Raw genomic sequence first — 26204 nt, forward strand, 5'->3', positions numbered from 1 at the left:
GCAGCGTATTCTGATAGACTCCTATCAAATAATACTCCCACTACAGTATCATTTTATATTGCACCACTCACTCTATGTGTACTGTAAGGACATGTGGAACATGTTGAAATACTATATTATGCCATCTTTATTTAAGATATCAGGGGTAGCGTATTCTGATAGAGTAATGATTTTTGTTGTTGTTGTTGTTGTGGGTCATACGCATGAGCAGAACCGCTAAGTAGCACATCTCCGTAGGTAGCATAAATCGACAGAACACAAAGGTGCGTCCAGAATTTGCCTGGAATGCCAGATTCATGGTAAACTATTATGGTTGATGGTAAGCCATTTTGTGAGAACAGACACAAAGATCCCTGTGGAGAAATAATCTTTCCACTTCTGTGGAAGCTGAACGTACAATGTAAAGTTCAGTGCAGCACTACTGGAGCTGGTAAGAACTCAGCAGGGTGTATATTTACAACCACAGAGCTTAACAGCTGGTTAAACATTTGTTTGTTGATACCCATGCTGTTCCAGGATGTAACCTCGCTTGTTTTTGTGCGTAGAGAGATGGTGAGCTGTAAAGCTAAAGGTATAAGTTTGAAGGTGACTACTGTTTCTGATTCATAGCCTGCATGTCTTCTCTTTTGATTCCAGTGTTTGCTCTTCTTTTGCTGCCTGCCCCCCAGGGCCAGTAATATGAAATGTGTCTCTGCATAGAAAGTGTGCTGCACAACTTTCTAAGCAAATGGCAGTGAGGGAGAATCTGCGCCATGGACAGGTGGGTTTTTATGTACTGATCTCACAAAAAATGTATTCACTGACAACCTTAGAATTTTAGTATTTTCAGCAGACAATTATGTACAGTATCACCATAACTGCATATTTCAATAACTAAAATCATTTGATTATTGAACCACGCTGCTTGCTTCAATTTGAAGACAATGGCATTTTCTTGAATCTCTCCAATTGAATTGAGACGGGTCCACTGGCCAAATGTAATTTACATGTGTCCAGTTTCAAATATAATTGGCAAAATTGACTGCATTCACACCAAGGAATGGATGAATTTGTTGTTCTTACCCACAAAGTCTTCAGTTTAATCAATATGTCACAAAAAATGGAACCAGCAAATGTCATTCATTCTTTATTAAATAAACACCAAAGTCTCATATGTACTTCTGCATGAAACAAATTAAAACAAAATAAATCAGCATGTAGGCATCACGCTTGACATGAGAAACAATCACAGCAGTTTGGTCCAGCATGCTAAGTGGTGGTCAAAGAGAGCCTTCAGTGAAGAGAGCTTTAGGCACTGTGCACACTAATGTACTTTTTCCCCCTCCCATTTACTATATCTTTTCTTATATACTTATGTCTAATGTGTACAGCTCTGAATGGGAAGACTTGAAAGGCAGCAGCAACCTTCCAACACCACCAGTATGTTTCTTCTTATTAAGAAATTCTAAAGAATCCAAGGTAGGTTGTTCTTGTGAACATTACAGACTGTAATAAAAGAGCTTCACAACCAATTGAAAGTGCAGCACTATTAATAAAGGCTTTTATGATTTTCAGAAGAGAGGAAAGTAGCCTCGGTTTTTATGGTATGTTGGGATTTTACATAACTTGAATGATCAGTTTCTCAAACCAAACTAAGCAGCATTTCATCTACTTTATATTTTAAACTGTTGTTTTTTTTTTTAATTTTGTTGAATGTTTACTTTTACAGGTTAACCATTTTATATGGGTGACTGTGAGAGTGTAGTCATGTAGGCATAAGTCCAAGATTATTTTCCTAACACTGCGTCATGAGAAAGAGGTGTGATGTTCCAGTAGGTAGATCTGAGAAGAAGCTGCAGAGAGGTGTTTTTTGTGCAGTCAGTTATACACATCTTGATAAATATGGCTGTTCTTGCTTCTTGGATTTGTTTGTGTGTATGTGTGCAAGTGTGTTTAGGTTGTATTCATGCTTCCCCGCATGCTTGTCTTTAAGTGTCCTTGACTGCGGGCCTTCTTTTTCAAGAAAATCCCTCCGCTGCCTGTAAGGTACACGCTGTGCATACTCAGACACACACTCCTTTGTAAGAATCAAGATGCAGACACGTGTTCTAAAGGTAAACAGCGGACTTTGGCTTATGCTCTCTGCCATTGTTAATCTCTTTCTTCGATCTCTGTTTTGTCATCCAGCTACTGTCCCCGGCTGATAAAGGGCAGATTCCTGAAAGAAATGGAAGCTATTGTATATTTTGGACAAGGAAAACATTCTCCATTTTTGACACAACACATTGGAAAAAGTAAAAAAAACAGCACTGTGGATGTGAATGACTCCTACTCTTCAGCCAAACCGTTGATGAGAAGAGTCTTAGTCGACCAAGTTTTTATTGGTAGGTTAGTTGCAGACGACATCATAAGGTCAAAATTTTAATTTGCCCAATGCTTAGTTTTATGATCAAATACCTGACACTCCTATCAGCCTCAGCTGTACTTTGTGTTCAGAGCTAACTAGTAAATATTAGCATGCTAACATGCTAAACTATGACTAGGACTGTGTCTCAATGCAGGGACCGCATCCTTTGAAGGCTGCATTTGAAGACCAAATACGTCACAGTCAATGCGACTAGGCTGTCCCATTTCGAAGGCTCCTTCAAATGCGGCCAAGAAATGCATTTTCCTCCGTTTGGAGGATCCAACAGCTGGATCCTTCACAGCCCCAGGTATCCCGAGATTCATTGTGCGCCGGTTGATTGTCCCAGCGTAAATAATGGCGTCGGCTGTGGCTGTGGAGTTGAGCCCCCCGGATTTTACCTATAAATGTAAAAATAACAAGAGGCATAAAAGCGCAATGTGTCGTTTAAAGAATAGTATTGTGGAATAAGTTAACGTGAGTTAAATGATTAACTGTCCAGCTAACATTACCTGAGGTTATTGATGTACTAACGTTAACGTTAAATGCAACTCGGCTGGGCAAGTTACAACCTCAAAAATAAAGCCTTTAACATCTTCACTTAAAGTCAAAGAGGTTCAGAGTCAGACCTACGTCTTACCAAGATTGTCGCAATATTATTCATCACTTATACAGTACTTCATATTATGTACATAAAAATATCACGTAACGTTAGACTAATTTAACGTTAGACAGGTTGTGAACCCTGCTTGGTTTTCAGACAGTTAACGTTAGTAAAGGTTACAAAAACCTTGGGATACAGTACACGGTTGCGATTTATGCTGCTTACTGTTTGGTGATGTGAAGCAAAAAACTTACATGAATATGTCGTTTTGTTTTAGGGAGCAAGGAGCAAACTGCCCTCTTTATTAAATTGAGGGGGGAGAGCGACCGGGGAAAAATTTTCCCTCCAAGCAAAAAAAAGTGGGACAATTTAAAAAAAAAAAACAAAGTATGTGTGATTTGAAATTTATATATTATGTATATATTTCTTTTATAATTTTTGTATAAATCATTCACTGTGTAGCATAAAGGGAACTACAAACTGCATTTCATCTTACAACCCTATTTTAATATAATACATACATTTACCTTTCATTTCATTCATTTTAGTCATGCACGTTAATAAACACAGTTGCTGAAATTAGTTTTTCTGCTGTTTACCATGATTGATTTCCTGTGCCTTAGGATTGCAAGTGTCCAGGGTCAAGAGAGGGTGTAGGTGGGAAGCCCACTGCTGCAAATTGGCCCTGGTTTGTCCTCATGAATGAGGTGTTGGGACAGAGGCATTCCACCACCCACCTGTCGTAATTGCCTCTATCCCTGAGGACACACCAGGGCCAAGTACTGCAGTGGGTGACCAGGAGGAGGAGGAGGAAGAGGAGGAGGAGGAGGAGAGCCAGCCGAGAAAGAGAAAGAGGGACAGAGAGGATGAGCTGCTTCAGCTTCTCAAGGAAGACATGAGGTTGCAGAGAGAGGATAGACAGGCTGTTCTCTCTACAAGAGAGACTTGCTGAAAAATAATCCTCAAATAATAATATATATAATATTTATTAATAAATTAAAATAAAATATTTGTTAAATAAATTATTTTATTTTCTGTGGTCTTTATAACTATTTACAACATATTTACAACATTTATTCTGCTGAGTGAATTCTACCCTGGTGATGCTGCTGGACCTGGATGGGCTGCCACAATAAAGACCCTGGTGTGTTCTGTCAGCAGCACATCATCTGGGGTGGTCTCCAGAGTGTGTTGCAGGTGTGGATGCATCTCTCCACTGTCCACCGCATCGTCCATCAATGGGTTTGCAGGGCTGAGTCAATCGACGGCTGCCATGTCACTAAGGTGTTTTAGTAAGAGGCAAGAATAATAGGCAGTGCACACAAAATACTAATTCACAATCTTATTTTGACAAAATAAATATCTACAAAATATTTCAACAGGCAAAATTTTAAGGATATGAATAGGCATTTACAGATCTTTTACTTGCCTGTTAAAAATATTGGTGGTCAGGGGGCACCTCCTCCAGGGCAGACACCTCTGCAGACAGCTGTTCGCGCCAGGGAGTCTCGAAACTGTTCTCCCCTCATCCTTTGCCACATCCTCCTCAGGGCCACAATGTCACCAGCACCAAGGCAGATATTGTGGAGGATGGCACATCCTTTTATGACCTGAAATGATTAAAAATATATTTCAGTCTGGAAAAATTTATGGTTTTTGATGAATCAGTCTGTTGATTTACTCAACCACCACCTCCTCAGTGACTCTGTGGACGATGTAGTGGACAGTGGATCAAGGCATTGCAAACACTCTGGAGACCACCCTGTATGATGCCCCACTTGCCAGCCAGAAGACAAACACCAGGGTCTCAATCGTGGCACCCCATCCGTGTCTCCGTTCTTGGTTTAGGAGGCCCAGTAGCATTCCCGGGGCCTCCCTGCTCAACTGGAAATCGGGCCATGTGTCCTGGTGGCTAAAAAACCTGTCCTGGCACAGGAACACTCAAATTTATCCTGCAGTACAGGGGCCTGGGCTGGTTTAGGGAGACAAGGAGAAGAACAACTGTTATGAAGTGTAGAGAGCTTAGTTAGATAAGGCTTGTATATCTTTCTATTCAACTTGCTTTAGTTGATCAATGACAAAAACAGTGTCAATATTTTAACATTAAAGTAAGGTTAGGTTTTCTTTAAATATGAAATTATGTTGTTAAAGTGAAATGGCAGTAGCAATAAACTACGTTAACTGTGGTTAACATCAATGTTAGCTTTCCTATAGTACCTAAATACATATAAAATGTAACGTTTCTTAGTTACTTTCCCACACTATTTACATGGCCAGGGTCCTCTCTCAGCCTGAGATACATCATGCGGCAGCGCCGGCGGTGAAGTAGCTCTAGTTCCTCTGTTAAGAGGTAAAATATTAAAATTAAAATATTAGTCTCCATGCTGGTGGACCGCAGCTGTGAAGGCTGCTAGGCAACAGGAGCGGCGCTTCCCCACGCATGGGTAAGGGCGGGGTCAGTTGATGACGCAATAGACAGTCCTCCGTAGACCAGACCGTCTCATTTAACAACGGTCTGTTCGGCCTTTTGCGGCCGTATGCCTTCGTAGGCTGCGAAGGCCACACCCTTCGAAGGTTGCGGTCCTTGAATTGAGACACAGCTTAGATGTATGGTAAGCATCTCACCTGCAAAACATCAGCATGTTAGCATTTTTCTTTGAGCATGTTGGCATGCTGAAGTTTAGCATTTAGGTCAAAGTACCACTGTGTCACATACTATATTTTGTGTTTTGCACAATGCCAGTAAATCCATTGTAATGTTTAATGTTATTCATATGTTATCTCATTGATCCATCAACAGCCATTTCAATTTATTATGGATAGCCCCTTGAGATGCAGCATCTCGTTTTCAAAAGGGTCCAAATACACATATATATTATACAACAGGAAAAACAAAAACAAACTAACAAAATACAAGTGCTCAAAACAATTGAGTTACTAGGCAGCTTACACCCTCCCCCCAGACCGAAGACACATCATAGCTCAGACCTGTTATAGCTAGCTCAATAAGTACATCTCATTTACCTCATTACACAAGTGGAACCCATAATACATAAGAGATTCAATGCAAAAAGGTATCACATAAGAAAGGCAGAGGTTGAATCCACAGGAGGTAAATCAATTAGACAATTACATGAAGCAAAATACAATTAACAATACTGTTTAGTCCAGCATCAGTAACACGCACACACACTGTTAAGATATTGAGATATGGATAACCTAAATCTGCGAAAAGATGAGATGGATCTCTAGGAAAGAGGGAGACTGTTCCAATCGCAAGTCGCTTTATAATGAAAAGCTTTACGGCCAGCAGCTTTAAAGGTGGTACTCTAGTTTAGACATCTCTAGTTTAAACCACAATAATTGCATTATACCATTGTTAATCCCTAGTGTACTTTATAACAGCTGGCACACTAAGTACTTGATGTTTTTTAATACATTGTAAATACAAGCAAATGTCTTCATTGTATGTCTTGTAGTAACTTTGAAAGATATAAAGAACATGCAGCACATTAACAACACAGGACTGATTGATTCAGTTCCGAAATGTTGTGAAAAAAAAAGGAAAACAATGACCGACTGTGATGCTAAACTATGTTATTTATATCAACGGCTCACGTGCCAACAAAAGCAAAGTCACTGTCTTTCTGCCCCCTGAGAAGTTTGTTTCCGTGCAGCGTCTCCCAACCCCAGCTGTCTCTGTTTGGACATTTGAGTTGGGAATGGATTAATCTGGAGGTGTGTGTCGCTCACAGTGACACCATGTCTGTCTCACACAGACACACAGTGAAGAGGCAATCTAGGTGAGAAGAAGGGGGTCACTGGAGTCACACGCTCAGTGGACTGCAGTGGAGTGTAAGGTGCCGGGTCTGTGGACTTGCACAGTGTCAACATTGGAAGCAAAAAGTATAGCTGGTTTGACTTTAACTTTCACAGGCATAACTATGCTAAATGTATTTTGTTGAAAGCCAATCATTATCACTCAGTTGCGCATGTATTTACATGTGAAAACTAATAAATTAAATGACAAACATGCACATAAACAGACAGGATGGGCTATTAATTATCCTTAAAGCAGGGTCATTCTGTATAGCATGATGATAATTACATGAATAACAAATGTCACCACCATAGTGCATATTATAGCAATAGTTACACTGCCTAGCATTACAATTCCACCAGCTATATATGTAATGTATCATTATACTCATAATGCATTGCATCCACAAGTACTTATGTTAATGCTTTATTCTTTATTTGGATCTCCATTAGCTTTCACAAAGTGGCTGCTAGTCTAATTAGAATGTAAGTAACTTTCTAGTAAATGTTTTGTATCGTGGAAGTTGATAAGACGATTCGGCTGGACTAAGGATATACTCAAATAATGTCCACTTGGTATGGATAAAACTATGAAATTGTAAATTGTGTCAATGCAGTGTTTTTTTCTCTCTGGTATAGCATTTCAGTGGGATGCAGGGTTCAGATTTAGATTGAGATTATATTTACCCATCAGTAAATCCTTCCCTTGGAGAGTCTATTTGTACTTCACAAAATTAATGCAGGATTTAGAAAATACAGGATTTAAGCTGTTTACACAGATGTACTGAGGGCTGAAAAAATATTACAGAACTGGCTTGTATAAAGCCATATAGCTAGGATGCTATTTGGAACAATGTGTGCCTATCATGCTAGTGAGGCCTGATTACTTCTCACAGGTTTGGATTGTTGATATTTCAGAGACACTGGCTAAGAAATTGTGGTTTAAGAGCAAGAGCAGACAATGCCCTCAGTCATGAAGGCTTATTTGTTTCAAGTGTGTGCTCTTTAACATTTTCATTCAGTATTTTTTCCACCATATTTTTCATACCCTCTTCTCATTATTAGTATTTTAAACCTGAACCCTATTTTCACATATTTTGGTCCTTGAGCGAGACTTCAGTTTCCTGTTGTTACTGGGAGTCAAACGAAGGGATCCTTTTTCATGGTGTTGTTTGACATGTAACAGTATGAACCTGTTGGTGGCAAAAAGAAGTACTTTTTGTGATGTAATTTTGACGGCCACAATTGTCCCAAAGGAATAAGTTACAGCCACTGCAGCGGTTTGCGGCGGCCGGCTGAAGCCATCTACTGCACAAATTTCAAAACTTTTTGGGTTTAAAAATACAGAAATAATCCTTTAAGAAGTTGAGTGACTTGATCTGAGGGCATCTCAAATGCTCTACACATATTTGGAAATGGCCTATGACAACATGAATAACCTCCATAACTATTAAGAAATGAACATAACTTGAATATTAACTTAAAATTACCAAAAATGTCTGTTGTGAAAGAAAAGAACATGTTTATGGCTGTCCTTGTCTTATTTACTTTGTTATCCAAATTAATGGACAGTCAACATTTTTATTGGTCTTACGACTCAGCCAGTTGACACAGTTCCACTTCTGGCACTTTTTCAGTAATTAACATAATTGTCTTTTTACTGGGGGAATATTTGGAAAACATTTTTACAGACATCTGTTTGACTAATGATGGGAGACAACATGTTAGTGTTTGAAGATGAGCAAGAGGGGGAGAGGGAGAGAGAGAGAGGCTAAGACTGAATAGACAGAGGAAAAGACAGACAGAAACTGGATATGATCGACACTGCACTCCCTTGACAGAGCGTATTTGTACTCTCAGCCTCAGGGAGAACCTTAATGCACTAAAAGATAGAGGAGAGGGAGAAAGATAGAGAAGTGGGCAGTTTTAATAATACACAAAGAGAAATGGAGAAAATGCCAGTGGGCTACACACCGATTCACTATCTGTATATTCTCTATGTGCAAGAAGCTAATCTAAACTTTAAATTTAGACTGTATTTTGGTAAACAGCAGCCAGTGTGACTACAAGTGACAATTACAGACAATAGCAAATACTAAAAATACTAAAAATAGAGTAATAGAATCATAAAATCTGGACTATATGTTTGCTAAAATTTAATAACATTAGCCGCCATATGCTACTGGTCATACCAGATTGAATGAAGTTATGGAAGCAAAACCCCTCAGTGTGCTGAATTGAGCAAGGGTGTGTTTTATTGCTTATAGGTTCAACCTTTCATTTATAGGTGGAAGATTATGTTATTTCTTATTTCAAAAGTGACATAGTGTCACTTTAATCTTTCGCAGTTTTGTAAGCTTCTTCTCTTGGTCCATCTTACTTGAAATGTGCAAAGGTCTTCACAAAGAAGTCAAAGTATAAATTAATGTTTATAGTAAGTTTATTACAAATATAGTAATGTCAAACACCTAAAAGAATAGAGCAAAAACACATATACATTAAATTATATACCTTAACCTATATGAGGCTGTATGACTGAACTGTTGGGTGCACCCGAGTTGTAATTCGAGGACCTAGTTTAGCTTGAGACTTTTAGCCATTTGAAATCCTCAAGGCAAACCTTAAGACATTTAAAACAATGGGAATCACCCAACTCCTCAAAACAAGGTATAAGTCCATACTTTATATGAGAAATTGGTGTAAGAGTGGTGTGGGAAGTATTGTCCAAAAAATAGCCCATTGACAGCATATAATTAAAATAAAATAGGGCCTAGTTGGATCCGGGTTGGATGTAGAAGAAGAAGAAAAGTTCAGTCCTAACTGAAACTGATCTTTCTTGTAGTTATGAGGAAAACCACTGCAAAATCTGAAGCCAAATATTGCCCTTAATTTGTTTGAGGCAGTCCCAGTGATCAGAATGGTTGACTGTGTCAAAGTGACAGTGAGAGGTTTAACAGAATTTAAATTTACATGATTCACAGATTCTCATATATACATGCAGGTTAGGTTTGGGGGCATCAATTTGCATGGATGTGGGCAGTGTTGCAGAATCGTCTATAACCTATTTTTTCCACTTTATTTTATACTGAGGTATTTATGTGCATATGTCCCTTCACACTGTTTGTTGAAGAATAGGAATATTTGTTGTTCAGGTCAGAGGTTTTCTATCACATGCACATAATAAGGGATGGGTTGTTGCAAAGTTTGACTGTTTCTGTAGGTGACTATGATCACTTTAGTTGTGACTCTAAAACAGAATTATCTCAAGAAGAGAGAACTTTAGGAATAATGTATTTTTGGAGTAAAATCTCTGATTTCTGATGGCGAGGAAATGAAGCCTATCCCGCACTGTCATGTTTGTATATTATAGATTGTATCACAACAAAAGTAAAAAGAGATCCAAATTTGGAGATCAAAAGTGCTGGCTTCCCTTCTTTCTTTTCAAAAAAAGGAAAGCACTATTTCTTTCTCTGGACATGAAGGAGGCCTGCTGCTGAGATCTTACAGAAAGAATTAGGAACATAGTGAGTCATAAGGTTTATGAAGTGTGGTGTTAATGTAGATCTCCTTTCATTATCAAGCATTGCACAGTAATATTAGCTCTGTAGGGCTAGCAAGAAAACACAGCAAACACTGTACTGTTAACATTTGGTTCATAAAGCATTAATTACTTCTGCAATATGGCAGGCTTGTCCTCTATGCTAAATTAGGTAGAGCAGTTTCTCTTTTCTCTCACTGAGAAAGTCCCAACCCAGATAAGCCTAAAATAGTTTTGCTTTCCTATATTGAGTTCAAAATCAAGATCAACTCCAAAAAGCAAATTATATGCAAGTTAAGTTTTGTGAATAATCACGGGGATTTTTGGGGGGAGGGGGTTCCTTTAAGAGAGGAGACATGTCATTAGCAACTGGACATAACGTAGAAGGCTATAAATAATGTCCACTGGAATTTAGTTGTTTCATCAATTTATTGCAATAGGATTGTAAACTGATAAGATGACTATTAAGTCAAGTAAACATTTTGCCAATGGGATAAGATCATTCTTTGTCTCTAGTGTTGTTTTGCTTTTAACAGTGTGAACACAACAAAATTTGTATTGAAAAATACAAAATAAAGTAAGTATTAGGTAAGTTCAAGATGGAGGGGTGTTAATTCGTTCTTAGTATTATTTCTAGGTTTACTTTTGGATTCAAACTTACTTCTCATACTGTTTTTTTTAAATTAATCTTCATAGTCAGGGCTCTGGATGAAGTTGTGTTTGACATTATTTTGTGCAGGGTGGAAGAGATTTTTGAGCTGGCGAGTGAGAACCTGTGGTTGAACTCAGGCCTATTGTCAGATTGTTTTTCCGGTGATGGATGGGAGCTGGCACAGCTTGGAACTGACATTCATAGTCCGATACAGTCCATAGAGAGATGGCTTCCACTAGGGCATAAATCACAACTGTTGCCGAGACACACAGCTAAGGCCCTTCAGAGGGCCATTTCGGAGGCAAGCAAGCAAGCATGTGTGCTTGCAAGGCAAGGAGGAGAGAGTGAGAGAGAGAGAGAGAGAGAGAGAGAGATGTGTGGACTGACAGTTTGCACAAATGAAATTGTGCACGGACAATAGCAAAAAGGCTCTTTTAAACTCTTCGACATGCCCAACAAACTTCCATTTACCATTCAGAGTTGCAGAGAAGGGCATTGTACCATTCAATATTATGATTCAGTTTATGGGGCTATAGCAGGTGATAATATCCTTAGAATGTGAACAATACTAGCCTAAGAGACTGTTAACCTTTCACTCTCCTACACCTCAAAGTAGAAAGAAAGTAAAGAAAGTGTTCACAGTGTTTAGAAAGCAATTCAGTCACACTTATCCAGTAAAACCAGATACAAATGTAATCATGACACAATAAGGACATAAAATAATTGCATTGCCCACTAATGCTGGTGTCAATATACATTCTGTTTCCATGTGTACTGCCAAGAATAAAAAAGGTGCACCTTCCAGTCCATATTTTGGTGCTTCTACCATGGTTAAGTAGGTTGCATTGTTAAATTGTTTTTTTTTGTCTGTTTTAATTGTGTTTATTGAGTCTACACAGGGTGTTTTATTTTGAATAAAATTATTGACAGGATTCTCTATCTAGCTTCTGTGTCTCACCCAGTATTTTCCACTTCTGAAATGCACTGCGGTCGATTCTGGTGGAATCACAAGCATTATCCAGAATGGTCGCAGCCGTGCTCGGAGGAATCCAGCTGGAGCTTAGTCATAGAATGTATAAATTAAGTGGACGTAGTCATCACCCGTTGGTTTGTGGACTGCTGTTTTGAAGCCTCAAGTTTGGCAGTTTGGCCGCCATTATGTTGATTTTTTGCAACCAGCTGCACCGGACGTAATCATATTTGGACAAGAGTGCAGAGCCAACGGCTCTTTGTGGAGCTAGCTAGTTTACTTTGCTAAGTGCATTTGTCAGTCATTTTAACAGGGCTGACAATTTTGTCTAGCAAACAACAGTCTTAAAACTAAATGTACTCACCAAAGAAAGTGAACAGCCAACTCCTAATACGCTTTTTCAACGGCGCTGGTTAAATTTACACAGTGCCGTGGGTACGAGTCACTCTAGCCCAATTGACTGGTTGCCATGGTAGCGTATTGTTAATCACAAGGCAGTCCCATCCCAAAGCATCCTCTAAATCATTTACTAAATGATTATGCTGTATTAAAGAAGACTTGAAAATAGCGATTGAGACCATAAAATCATTATGAAAGTGTAAATTAAGTGAGAAGTAGGGTCATTTTGCCATAATTTCTAATAGAACCGGACTTCTTTCTGCAACCAGTTGAGTCACCCCCTGCTGGCCGTTAGAGAAAATGCAGGTTTAAGGGACTTCCGCATTAGCGTCACTTTTCAGCCCCTTGATGCCATTACAAAAATAGTGATTATAGCGTACTAAAAGCAACTTAAATCCCCGAAATTAGATGCAGTGGTCCTGGTCAAACACATCAGTTCAAAGACTAACAGGAAAATCCATTGTTGGTCAAGAGAACTATGTCTAAGCACTTGTTAGGTTGCAACACTTTGCAACAGTTGCCATGGCTAGTGTTAAATATTATCAGAGGGTGAGAGGTCTTTATTTGCCAGTGAGAGCTCATTGAGAGCTGCCAGGCTCCAATGTTCCCTGCGGATTATTTTGCACTCTGAGTTGAGACAACTCTCCAGTGCTCTACTCTTTTCTCGCCCCCCCCCCCCCCCGCCAATGTGACACACTTTCTCATTGCGAAAATGTCAGCAATGTCTCGAGAGGAGAAGAAGAAGAGGAGGAAGGCGGTTGTTCCTCTTCTCCTTCCAAAGATTAGTTTGGTTAAGTTCAGCCTGTCTCAACGGCTGGCTGGCTCAGACTCGGGGTCTGCAGGGAGTAAGAGGGCGCAGAGGAAGAGCAAGAAAGACAGAAAGGAAAGGGGGGGGGGGGACTCAGAGCGCGAACAAACAGCCCAAGAAAAGCTGGCCTAGGGAGTCCAATATGTGCTTGAGAGGTTTGCTAATAGATCATTGTTCTTTTTTGCCAAGATGAAAGCAGCTTGAGCAAGCAGAGAATGTCAAGTCCACTTGTTCATTTGCATAGTTGACTATGCATTGCCTGTGTGTGTATGTGTGTGTCTGTAAGCACAAGAAGATGTTAACATTAGGCTGAGATGCAAAAACACACATCCTCTAATTAAACTCTCTATAACCCTCTGGAGCTCCATGCACCAGCCAAACACACACAGCTATGTCCATTCAGACACTTACTGCATTCCTTACACAATGTATACACACACACACACACACACACACACAGACAGACAGACAGATAGACATTTAGGGTGCTAATGTAAGCCTGAGTGTTCTCTCAGCTTAAATGGTGTCAGCGATGGCTCCCACCGTGAGACACAAATCTGGTGGCGCTCATCATCTGGTGCTCCCATCTGTCAGCCTGAGTGTGCCTGTGTGAGATAATGTTGAGTGTGCATAGGTGTGTGTTTGTGTGCGTGTGTATGCGTGTGCATCAAGGAAATACACAAGACAGTATACTATACACACGTGTTCTATCTATGTGTGTAATTGAAGAGAAGAAGGAGAGATTCTGTGTGCATTCAGAGGGGATAACGAGAGTGTGAGTGTGTGTTTGTGTGTGTGTCTGTGAGAGAGTGTGTGTTTTTGTGTCTCCCTTTCGCCACTCTCCCGTTGGCCAAACCAACGAGCAGGCAGATCTGATATATAATTCAGCACTTTACATAATGCGGCCTGCCCCAGTTTAGAGAAATAAAGACTGACAACCCTTTAATTTGTCAACATGCAGACACACACACACACACACACTTAAAACAGACACAGTGACAAACAAAAGTGCACACATTCACACACGGTGTAGCAGGTGGGCAAAAATCATGCCAGTTTCACTTCAACTGTTGCTAACACGAAAAATAATGTGGTGGCCAGTGGCAAGTGTATCTCTGTGAACCATATTCCAAAATGTCCCAATCCCCCAATGTGTGACAATTTAACATCAAAACCCCCTTGGATCTTTTATATGGACATTATATATTTACAATACACAAATGTGAGCACCTGTAGTCCCTTCTACATGTATATCTATATATAGCATATCTGATTCGTGCAAAACATGCAGAGCTGAAGTTGTCAGTTTTTCAAAGAATTTTAGATGGTGGGAGGGGTCACTCCCAGATACACGGCACTGCTGCCGTCAATACTGCATTATAATATGTAATGTATTCATTCGCAGCTGAAAGTAGTCCCCCCAAAAATGCACAATTTCCTCAAGTAACGTCTGCTAAACACTACAGTGCCCAGGTGTTTAAGGACATTACTTTGCCTCTTTAAAAAAACATCAAACTATATAGTTTTTTTAAGATGTACATCTTCAGTATGAAAAACCGTCAACAGGGTGCGGAAGTATTGCATTTTTAAAATATTTTTATGACGTTTTAACAGTAATAAACGCATATTGTTTCCCCTGCCTTATCCTTTGAGTGACGGTTTTAAGCACTTGTATTTTATTTGAGAATTTCTTCACTGTTAACCGTAAAAAAAAAAATTGTCCCCTTTAAATGCAAATGGATTTATAGCAGATGTGTTATTTTTGAGAAACACTACATTTAACAGTGACCCTGGTGTGTGATACAGACTACCAGATGCCTCAACCATGGTCACATTTAATTGCAGTGATTATCTCAAGGTATCAATTAATCTGACTATGATGCTTATTCTTTTTATTTTTATAAAAAAATATTCAGTGGTTGCATCACGAACCATAATCTACTCACAAGAGACGATATAAGATGTAGAGTAGTGCAGGTGGAGATTATTCCCCCCTACTCTTTTCACTTTTCAACTGTGACTATTCATCTTTCGGATTCTGATGCTTCTTCACTCACAGCAGTGTAACTTGAGGGTTACTTGAATGTACAATATGTGAGCATGTGACTGTTATTAAGACCTTGATGATTTCTCAGTCTGCAGAAATTAAAATAAATTAGTTTTATATTGGGAGGAAAGAGTTTTTGGAACACTCACAATGGCCGATTCTCCTTTTAAACACAGCAAGGTTAGCTTAATTAAACTTTACTTGGGGGCGTACAATTTTGATTGACATTTCTTTTGAAGCTTAGACACTGCACTTAGGCTTGTTTCCAAGGTAACCTATATACCAGTTTCTATTACTCAATCTGTGCCATAAATGAATGTGCACAATATCACAGTACATTACAGCAATAAAACACGACAAAATCTGTTTGCTCAAAACATCACTGCAGTGTTGCTTCTGTTTCTGTCCTGCTGTGGACTCAACTTGAACATGTTGTGCTCATACTGTGTGTCTGCATGGGGTGCATGTGTGACTAGATGTTTTTTCTGTGTATGTGTGTGTTTGATTGAGTATTTTGTGAGAGAACAGAAGAGAATGTGTCAACAGGAAAAACTCACAGTTGTGTGCACACCAGTGATGCAGAGTGGCCTCACTTCAATCGTTATTACCTCAGCCCATATGATAAAAGATGAAAGTCTAAGATTTATGACGAATAGTGGCACTTTTGACCTTTTATACTCTTTTGATAGGGCAATTTTTATAATCCCTTCTTTACCTAATTACCTGGATGACAGTGTGTGTTTGTTCAAAATGTTTTATTCGCCAACTGAACAAATTTCTGAGCTTCCCAGATTGTATGATTTACCCTGCGTCAAGTGTGTAGGTTTGGTTTCAACAGTGGAGGGGACACATAAACGGTGGTCAGGGGGTCCGCCCCCATACAATTTTGAGCGTTAAACACTGATTTTTCAGCACTAATTTCCTCCTTTTCTGCACCAATGTATGGTGGAAAAGGACAAAATTCGGGCAGCAGGTAACAATAAAAAATAATATAATGGAATATAACGCAGTTAAACTCACAGGCATTCTGTATTGCTTTCAAATATGTTTTCTCATTTAATATCACCCCTGCTGAGTCAGCACACATGCAGGCATGGTTTAGTCGTCCCTCCTCTTTTGTTTGTTGTCTTTAATGTGCGTGTGGCACCTATTCACATCAATAATTAATGAATTCATGTTAATTCATTTATTATCCCCTAAACATTAATAGCTCCTGTGTTTCAACAAGTTTTCTGCTCAAGTTCAAAACTTTCTGCACCTTACAAAATCTCTCCCACGTGTGTGTTCCCTGACATTTTGAGAATTAGGTCATTATTCTCTGATAAAGCGCGGCTCACAGCCGCTTCATTGGGAAGCATCCTGGAGCTGTGAGACAGTCCCAAACAGAGAAAGGTGTCTCTAAGTGAGGAGGATGCAGAGGCAGCTGCAATACTGCTCAGAGGAAAGACGCCGCACTGCAGTCCAAACCTTTTTACAAGTCTCAATATCTGGATACTGCCAGCAAATACTAACACGTGCTAATATGACCCGATTAGATCAAACTATTTCACGTAAGGTTCCCCTAAACTGACACAAATTAGACCACAGACCCCCATTTGATACGATTTTGTCCCAGGGTCACCCCTATGAAAGGATTTTATAGATTTATAGGAACTATTGCTGCTCTTACTAGTATGTATTGTCAGTTGTAGATCTGTATTTGATGCTCAGTTGATGCTTGTATGTTGTTCCTCAAATGTAAGTTGCTTTGGATAAAAGCAATTCGGAGGTCACTTTACATTGGTAGGTCTGTACCGTCCCTACTTTATTCTACGCCCTTGCCCTGCAGCTGTGTATATATATGGAACTGTTGTGATGCTTGCTCGATAAAAGTCGATCAGACAAAAACGTCACAGATTAACAAATATACCAGCAGTAAGTGTGGGCAGGCGATTTATTAATTTTTATTGTAGCAGGTCTACGTATGATCTTTAATAAACTTGTGAAATTAATATTTAGGGAATATTAATTCATACCTCGAAAAAAAGGGGCACCACCGGAGATTCAGTTTGCTCAGGGTCTCCAGCCCCCTGAGTAATGTTTAATAATTACACAATTATTCACAAGTGATCAGTTAGTTGATAATCGCTCGATTATCTTAAATCAATCAGTCAATCTCATATCGAAGGAGTAAGTCCTCCATGACAAGGACTTGGAGTTAAGCAATACACACACACAATTCCTGTGATTACGGTGAAATTTATTAGATAACTAAGGTGAAATATATGCGGTTAAATATACATAAAATGAATAAACAATGGCTAAACAAACATGGGGCAAACAATGAGAATGTGGAGTTCTATGTAAAGAAGATTGTGGGGAGAATTTGATTCATAAGGGCAACTAATAAATGCAAGCTATGATAATAACTCAGGTAAATTTGGCTATGAGTTTTAAGGATTAAAGATAATGGATTAACAGACTAATGGACATCACTGATCACAGAATGCAGGGTTTTAGTCTTACTGCTTGTCGTTTCTCCCAGCCGGGTTGCGGCCTCATGCTGGCTGAGTTCCGTGTGTTCTCGGTTAGGACGTCTTAAAGCCGTCGGCCGGTCGCTTTCTCTACCAGGGAATTGCTCCAGAGGTCCGTCTTGATTGGCTTATTGAAGAAAACTTGCAGTGGGAGGCTTTTAACCTATAGGCTCGGGTTAAGGGTTTGATTGTCCTTTGTTACTGCTCGCGTAACGGACGCACGTGGCTGGGTCTGGGCGTCAGTGGGAGCAGTGTAAGTTAGCTCGACGGAATAAAGCTTGAAAGAACTTGGTTGTTCTTGAATTAAAATTGTGTGACTTAACGGTCTGATAACTTTTAACAAACAAAACAAAAGAAAATAAAAAAGCAAGTAAGTTGCTGGAAACAAGGGAAAAGCCGAGGTCGCGGCGCTTCGCGTGGGTGGCTTGAAGAGGACAAAGGAATTTTCGCGGCAAAGCCGGGCCGGACTTCTTAGGGCGTTGCTGGGAAACGAAGCACACTGAGCGTGTGCCGAAGTCCAAGGGAAGAGCGAACAGGAGCAAAGAGAGAAGAGAGCAAGCGAGCGCGTGTCGGTGCTTTTGTTTGTTGGGGCGTGTTCCCAGGGGGCGTGGCTTTGTTCCCCTGAGGGCTTGTTTCCGGTTTCCTGAGAGACTGTCTTTTAACTTTTAATATGTCTATTCTAAAACCTATTCTTATATCTTCCCACAATCAAACCTTATTTGGCAAACAGTTACCGTTCTTGGTTTCAAGCATTTGATAAAAAGGAAAACAATTGTCAGTAGTTAACTTTAAGGTTAGCATTTCATAGGAATCACATCAGATGAAAGGAACTTAACTAGCTTCCTGGATAATATTGGCTGTTGGAGAATATAAGCAAGTTACATGAACATGGCATCAGATTACGAACGGGTAAATACAGAGTGACATTTATACATTAAAAACGGCATTTCAGAACGATGGCATGTAATACTTATTTTGTCCTCTTGGGGGAACTCTGGTTCCATGAGGAGACTGAAGATAGCAAATTATTATTTCTTTAAACAATCATTTGCTCAAGAGCTGGGGAAATAAATTTTTTAACACAGGAAAACATTTCGGTTATATATCATTTCTAAGTATAAGACAGCTGGAAATAAAGCATTAATTAAAAACATCACTTAAACAAATGTCAGGAATCATTGCTGAAAATTAAAACACTGCGAAATTAACTTATATGGATTCTACTTTTCAATAGCAGCAACACAGTAATATAACTACTCAAATGGAGTGGAGAGACCTGTTAAATAACTTAACAACGATTATTTAATTAAACAAGGTAATGCTTTGAGTTTTGAGGACACAGTATTCCTTAGTTCACACAAAGGAATGTGGACTGTGTCCTTTCTCCGGCGTCTGGAGTTTCTCATCAATTTACGTCTGGGCGTGAAGATGAGAATATCCTTTGATGTGAGGTAATCAAACAAAGAGGAAGGTCAGTTGCCACGGTTACGTGTGTGGGGGGCAGTTTAGGCTTTCCTGCCCTCTTTCAAAAAGAGTTCTGATAGGCTGTTCAGGAGAAAGTTAATTTCTGGTTAGTGTTAATTTCTCATTTTAACTGTCAGGCACCAAGTCTTATCTTGAACATCACCAGAGGTGGCAAGTTTTATGATCAAACTGCCCAAAAACAGCACTTAGGGAAAGCAAACCTTTCACCTTCCTCCTTTGGGTCACTTCAGCTGTCTGTTGAGGGTTGAATATCTCAAACCCCCTCATTTTCTTTCTCTCAGGGAGAGAGAAAGAATTTGGGATGTCCAGATTTATTTGATATAAAATGAACAAAACACTAGCTGATCACTACATTATGTCTAAAAATGCTACTAAAAGAAGATGTATGATGTTTACTGTTTCTTTTCATATTTATAAAATAATATAATTTTCAGGACAAGAAAGACAATGACAACAACATAATCCACAAGACAGCTATTTTCATTTTTGAGAGACAATTTTCAGTTCGGTGTGACTCTACTCCTGTTCCTGCTAACATATGTTGGCACTTTTAATGAAAATAAGATATCTCTTTCTCTGTTATGCATACGATACAGTTATACATTCCCAGTCAAGCCAGTAACTCCTCTGGTCCTCTTCTCTGTAAATGTGTAGATGACACTAAGTCCTACATGTCACACAGTTATCTTCAACCACATAATTTGCATCCATTTGTAACCTTGTTTTGAAAGATGCTCAAGACAAGTTATTAGTATGTAGCAGAATACAAGCAGTTGTGGCTCTGATACAGAGCAGTGGAAGGTAGAATGGTAGAAGGTAGTGTGATCAAAATATTCGACACACAGTAAAATCTCCAAGGTCTATTCATCACAGTGACACACTTTCATGCAGTCCAGCACTCCTGAACCCATAGCATAAAGCATCCACAGCCCATACTCACTTCATGAGTTTTAAATGGTATAAATGCATGGTCTAGTGAGCATGTGTGCACATTAACCACAAAAGAAACACATGCATGGACATGCATCCATGTATTCTGACAGGAACAACAACAAATGCCCTTCAACATAACAAGTAAAAGCACAGAATGAAAACAAGCCCACACAAACTCAAGCACAAATATTATTTTAAGTATCTTGAAAAGAAGGCCTAAACATCTATGTAGGCTATGTATAATTTCCATTTTTGTTTTCATGGTTTAAACAATTTTGGCTTCACTAATTTTTGTCTGGCAAGGTTCCTCAGGTACAGTGGGGAGAACAAGTATTTGATACACTGCTGATTTTGCAGGTTTTCCTACTTACAAAGCATGTAGAGGTCTTTAATTTTTATCGTAGGTACACTTCAACTGTGAGAGACGGAATCTAAAACAAATATCCAGAAAATCACATTGTATGATTTTTAAATAATTAATTTGCATTTTATTGCATGACATAAGTATTAAGCAGTGGATCACATATTTGTTCTTCCCACTGTATTTCATTGAGTTGGGAGGGTGTAAAATGTGCATGTAGAGCAAAATTGCTATTCAGGTGATTGGATTAGCCTTTAAATAGTTTTTTTACAGGTCAAACAATATGATAAAAATGTGTTTTCTCTCAGTGAAAACTCTGGAAAAGCTGGACTAGCATTAGCGTGTCCCTCCAATTTTCAAATCTAAAAAAACATGGAGACTGTTCTGCATATATCTGACACAGCTCACCAAGATAAATGGCTGTGCAGGGCTGGCATGGGCAAAAATAAAATAAAAATAAGATATTACATATTTGGATGTAAAAATGACACAGCATCACTCCAAACTTGTCTCTTTTGTCACATTTGTTCACCTGTAAGATACCAAGAATGTATGTTGGTATAATCAATTTAGTGTCACATTTATTGCAGGATTATCCCTGCATGTTCACCTGCATGTACAGTGAATATAAATGTACTCACATTCCTCTGACACTAATCCACATGCATGCTGGCTAATACTGTACATGTGTGCAAACAGTCACACATGCAAATACTGTACAGGCACACACAAGTTTGGCTACTTTGGGCCAAATCCACATACAGGCCTATAATCTGGTCTCTCAAGGTGTTCGGACTTATCTTTAATTCTGCAGGGGAGCGGGACTGCCAGCTCCTTGATTGCTTAAACCACATTATCCCTCCACTCTGCATCCTAATGAATGTCCACCAGGCAAAGAGGTGTGTGTGTGTGTGTGTGTGTGTGTGTGTGTGTGTGTGTGTGTGTGTGTGTGTGTGTGTGTGTGTGTGTGTGTGTGTGTGTCAATGGTGGAGAATGTATGTGAGCATTTGTATGTAGAAGAGTGTGTATGGGCATGCCTACTATCTGGAGTGCATGTGTTCCCCTTGCTTGTGTGAGTATTTGGACACACATCACTGCGTTCCCTGGCACGCCTTGAATCTTCATTATGTTTAGCTGCGGGGCACAAAAACAATTTGTAACTTCACAAGGTGATGTAGCCACTAAATGGAATCTTTTGGGGGCGAGGGCTTGTCTGCCATACCTGCTACCATCTACCTCACCATGCTAAATGGTTTATCATAAAGCCAGGATGTTACAATGCCCTTTGAGCGCATTTCCTCACGCTGCAGTGATTCTGTATAGTCAAAACAAGCTCATTTGGATATAGCCAGGCTAGGATCAGCCAGCGGCTAGTTATTTGCTTGAGTTTGTCATTCCCTGATTAGAAAAAGTTTAATAAAAATAAACACCTATGTACGCTTTACCTCTGATGCAGCTTGGCGTGATTTTGATGTCAGTGGCAATGCATTAGTTCCACAGCAGGAATAGTTGTATGATTTTGAAACTATTAATTAAACTATAGACATTGCCAATTATGTGGTGCTTTGAATTTTCACAGTTTTGATTTTGTGAGTGATCAACTGTTTCTGTGTTACCTGGAATAGAAATGCATGTCAGTCAAGACTAATAGAAACAGTTGACACTTAAACCTTCAGAAAAATATTAAATAAATATTAAATACACTAAATAAACACATGCAATAGGGTCATTTTAATTCTGATTAAGCCAAATAACTTCTATCTGCTTACACCTCCCATTAGTAATTAGTGCTTTATTTATACATATATATATATAAAGTCAGTAGAAACTAAATGCTGTGAAGTGATAAACAAAAATGAAGGAAGACACTGGCCTGTTATTTATATGCCATTTGGTGATACCAGGCCTGGTAGAGACCTGCACTGTACTGAGTGTACTCTTCTAGTTTATAGAATTTGATCTTGTTTGCAATGTTTTTGTTACAGGTCCTGAATAAAGTGCTGGTTCCAAATTGGTGCAACACATTTAACTCAACTGACAGCGATGCTCACCATATCTTCGTGGTACTAGCTCTGACTATGACCTCTGAACTGAGTCCTGCTTTACACATAAACTCAAAGGACTTTACTTAAGTGTATCATGCTGCCAACAATACATTTACATATTTAAAGATTTAGTGTTTTGTTCTACACTGTAGTCTGGTGAAACACCTCGTGGGCACACTTTCTATGAAGAAATGCAAAACCAAATTAACAAGAGATTATTTTTTTTAGACTTGAGATTCGTAATTCTACAATAATTGTGGGATTGCCTAAACATGGCTTTCCACAAATCCGTAACTTCAGAAAAACAAACAAATGAAAAGTAAGCTAACAGCATATGCTTCTAGTTTTTGCGTGCCAGTCCCCCATTTTAACACTATTAAACTTCTAAAATTACATTTACAAAAAACAGTGCATACATGTTTCATTATGATGCATTCGATATGTTGAGCAAGTTTAAGGCTCTGCGAGTAGATTTCAATAGTGTACTAAAATTAAGTAGGCCCTGTCAAGGTAGGACAAACTTTTATTAACTAATTATTACAGTGCCACTTGCAGGAATTGGGAAATGGTTGCAGTGACACTGCATCACATTTGGAGGCTGCACACTCTGTATTACAGAGATATTAAGCACTGAGCTCCAGGTAATGATCTGTTTTCCAGCACTAACATCCAGCATTTTGGAAATGAACTCTTCATCCATTACTATGTAGTTAGTGATTATTAGCTGTACCCTCTTCCATTCCAACATTTACTAAATTCTAATTTCATGCTTTCAAGAACAAGCTTTAATTTCCCCCAAGTCGTCAACCACAGCCACCCCCCGGAGAGACATGTTCAACATTAATGCAATTATTACGCAGGCATATGCTGCAGTTGTTATTTTGGCACTGCGAGGCCCTGCGGGCTAATAGGCCTGTCTGTTGCCCAGATGCTCATAGGAAAGGTTTTGCCTTTGTGTGTGTGTGTGTGTGTGTGTGTGTGTGTGTGTGTGTGTGGGACCAGACAAAAGCAGAGCACTAAACAGCATAGTCTGCCCATACCAGGTGTGATTGTGTGGTGCATTTAGGGGCCGCCTAACTTGAAACCCTTCTGAATTAACTCCCTGTGTAGGCATGGGTTTCACATGTTCTTATCCTTTATAAATGTTCTTGGAATTGGAACCCACAAGAGTGTGTTTGTGTCCTGCGAGTTTGTAAGAGGAGGGAATGCTCTCTGACAACGAGGAGGACTTTCTCTCACACATACGCAAGCACATGCAGGCCTATTAGTCATGTTCTCTCCGTCTCTGAGAAGCTGATCAAATCAAGTTCTGTGCCTCTGCCCATACAACCCAGCTTGTGCATGTTGACAGTGACCTCCCACAGCACACTCCCAGCCCAAGGTGACACTCACACATAACACAAATCACACACACACACACACACACACACACACACACACACGCCTGAGGTGACACAGATGACAGCTCAATTCTGGGTGAGTCAGTTTGACTGTGTCCTTGCCCAGACATGAGAAGGAGGCGGTGTGTGGTGAGCATTGTGTGTGTGCGTGTGTGTGTCAGTTGGTAGGAGGAGGTGGTGGAGAGATGCAAAGGTGAAGAAGAAAGCGTGGGAGCGATAGGGAAAGAGAGACAGAGACAGGGGAAAGGGGGGAGCAGCAGGTGACTTTGGAACAGTCACTGAAGAGTATGTGTGTGTGTTTGCAGTGTTCAGATGTAGCCAGCGGGTGACAATTAATAAGCTCTCATCTCACAGTGTGCTAGTGCGTATGTGGCCAAGTAACAACAAACAGCGTTATCAATGCGCTCTGCTTCGCTTTCCCATATCTTGATCTCCCAGAATCCTCCTCGGCTTTAGGCCTACGGTTCATTTCACTGAGAGCTTACAGGTGAGTTAAAACACAGGTTGTCCGCCAATGTTGGAATTACTGTGAATAAAAGAAGCCAACAGGTCAAAAAAAACAATCATTCTGTACGCCTAGTGGTAGGACATGTTGGATTTTGCCGTGGTGTGACTTGTTAGCTATAGTCAGAACAATGCATTCTGGTCGGAAATCTCTGCTGAACATAGTTGCTTTTCCTTATTGAAAATAAGTAGATGTTGCGCTGAAAAACATGCATGGTAGCACAACCACTAAGTGGTTGACGATGGATGGATGGGTGGAACAACCCATTTTATACCACACCGCCAAGACTGGCTTGGGTTTAAGATTATTTTATGGTAGTTTGCCTTTATTAGACTCTCAACTGTCTAAGCAATGGGGAATACAGGAAAATTTTCATATTCCAACGCAAGTCAACAGTATGCATTTGCTCACGCCAACATTTTCTAACAGCAAACTTTTGGACCGAAATCATTTCACCTTTGAGAAGCTAATTTGCGCCATTGATGGTTCCGGCCCATTGAAACCACCAGGGCAAGAGTGAAGCCAGCTGTTATTTTAGAGGGGGGCAGTTAAAAGGTAACCTGAAAATGTAGTAGGACAAAATACATGTTTTGCAAATGTTTTATGAGAAAGGAAATCCATTCCAAAGGTTTGTTGGACCACAAGCATTCATTCAATGTGTTTTTGGGACGAACAGTGGAACAGCTCTAACTCTAAAATAAATATAAATATAAAATAAGTGCTCATTTTACCAGTGGTGTAGTTAAGATACCAAGTCGTAAAGGTCATCTAAAGACACCTATGAACTAGAACAATGTGCTATTTTAACGTATACCAACTTCACTTTTCGACAGTACACTTCAGTAAAGTGCAACATCTTGTTTGACCACACAGACTGGCGTTTGCCAGCCGTTACAACCCAAAGGGGTGCTGTTTCCCTCATTTAAAGGAAACTATGAAACATTGGAAGACATGCAATTTATATTTCAAAGAAATGTATTATATCTTATTAAAATGACACTTATGCCTATTTTGGATAAAGATGTGCTGGCTTCCCTTGGTTCCTGAGAGAAAACGTTGCAGCCAGCAGTGTTTTTTGCCTCAAGGATGAACCAGTGTTACATCTTTTATGCCTTACAGGATCCATGCCCGCAGAATTTGTATTTTATTGAATAAGGAGCACAGGAAAATAAAATGTGACAGCACCATATGCCAAATGTGCTTCACACGGATTTTGGACTTTTCTTTTTGTCTTTGTGAAATGTTCAGCGTCGTCAATCAAGCAGTCTAAGTACCCCTAAAAATAATCCAAAACTCATTTTTAGGCTTTTGAATAACAGCACAGCAGTGTCTGAAAAGTAAAGGACACTTTAAACACTGTGCCAGTCAAAGTCACAATCACATTCAAAGCACAGAACACAGGGGCATCCATCCATCCATCCATCCATCGTCAACCGCTTATCCTGCGTACAGGGTTGGGGGAGGTCATCCAGTTCAAATGTCCAGCTTATGGGCAGATCTTGAACTTGCTGCCAACAAGTGTTTTCCCTTTTGGAAATACAGATGATAGCGTTTCATCAGTATTGTACCATCATGGTAAAATGTTGAGGGATATCAAGAATGATACACCGCTAAATGCATCTCCTCCTTGCTTTAGTTCAAATAAAACTACATTATCACGTACTGGGAAGGGATAGCCTCCTCTCCACCGGTCCTTTAAGGGATTTATCTTGACAAGATGTATTTTTGGAAGCGGCTATAGC

This window comes from Micropterus salmoides, unplaced genomic scaffold, assembly GCF_014851395.1.
Source record: "Micropterus salmoides isolate LMB-PRFRI ecotype aquatic unplaced genomic scaffold, ASM1485139v1 Ms_hic_scaffold_1, whole genome shotgun sequence".
In the NCBI taxonomy this organism is placed as follows: domain Eukaryota; kingdom Metazoa; phylum Chordata; class Actinopteri; order Centrarchiformes; family Centrarchidae; genus Micropterus; species Micropterus salmoides.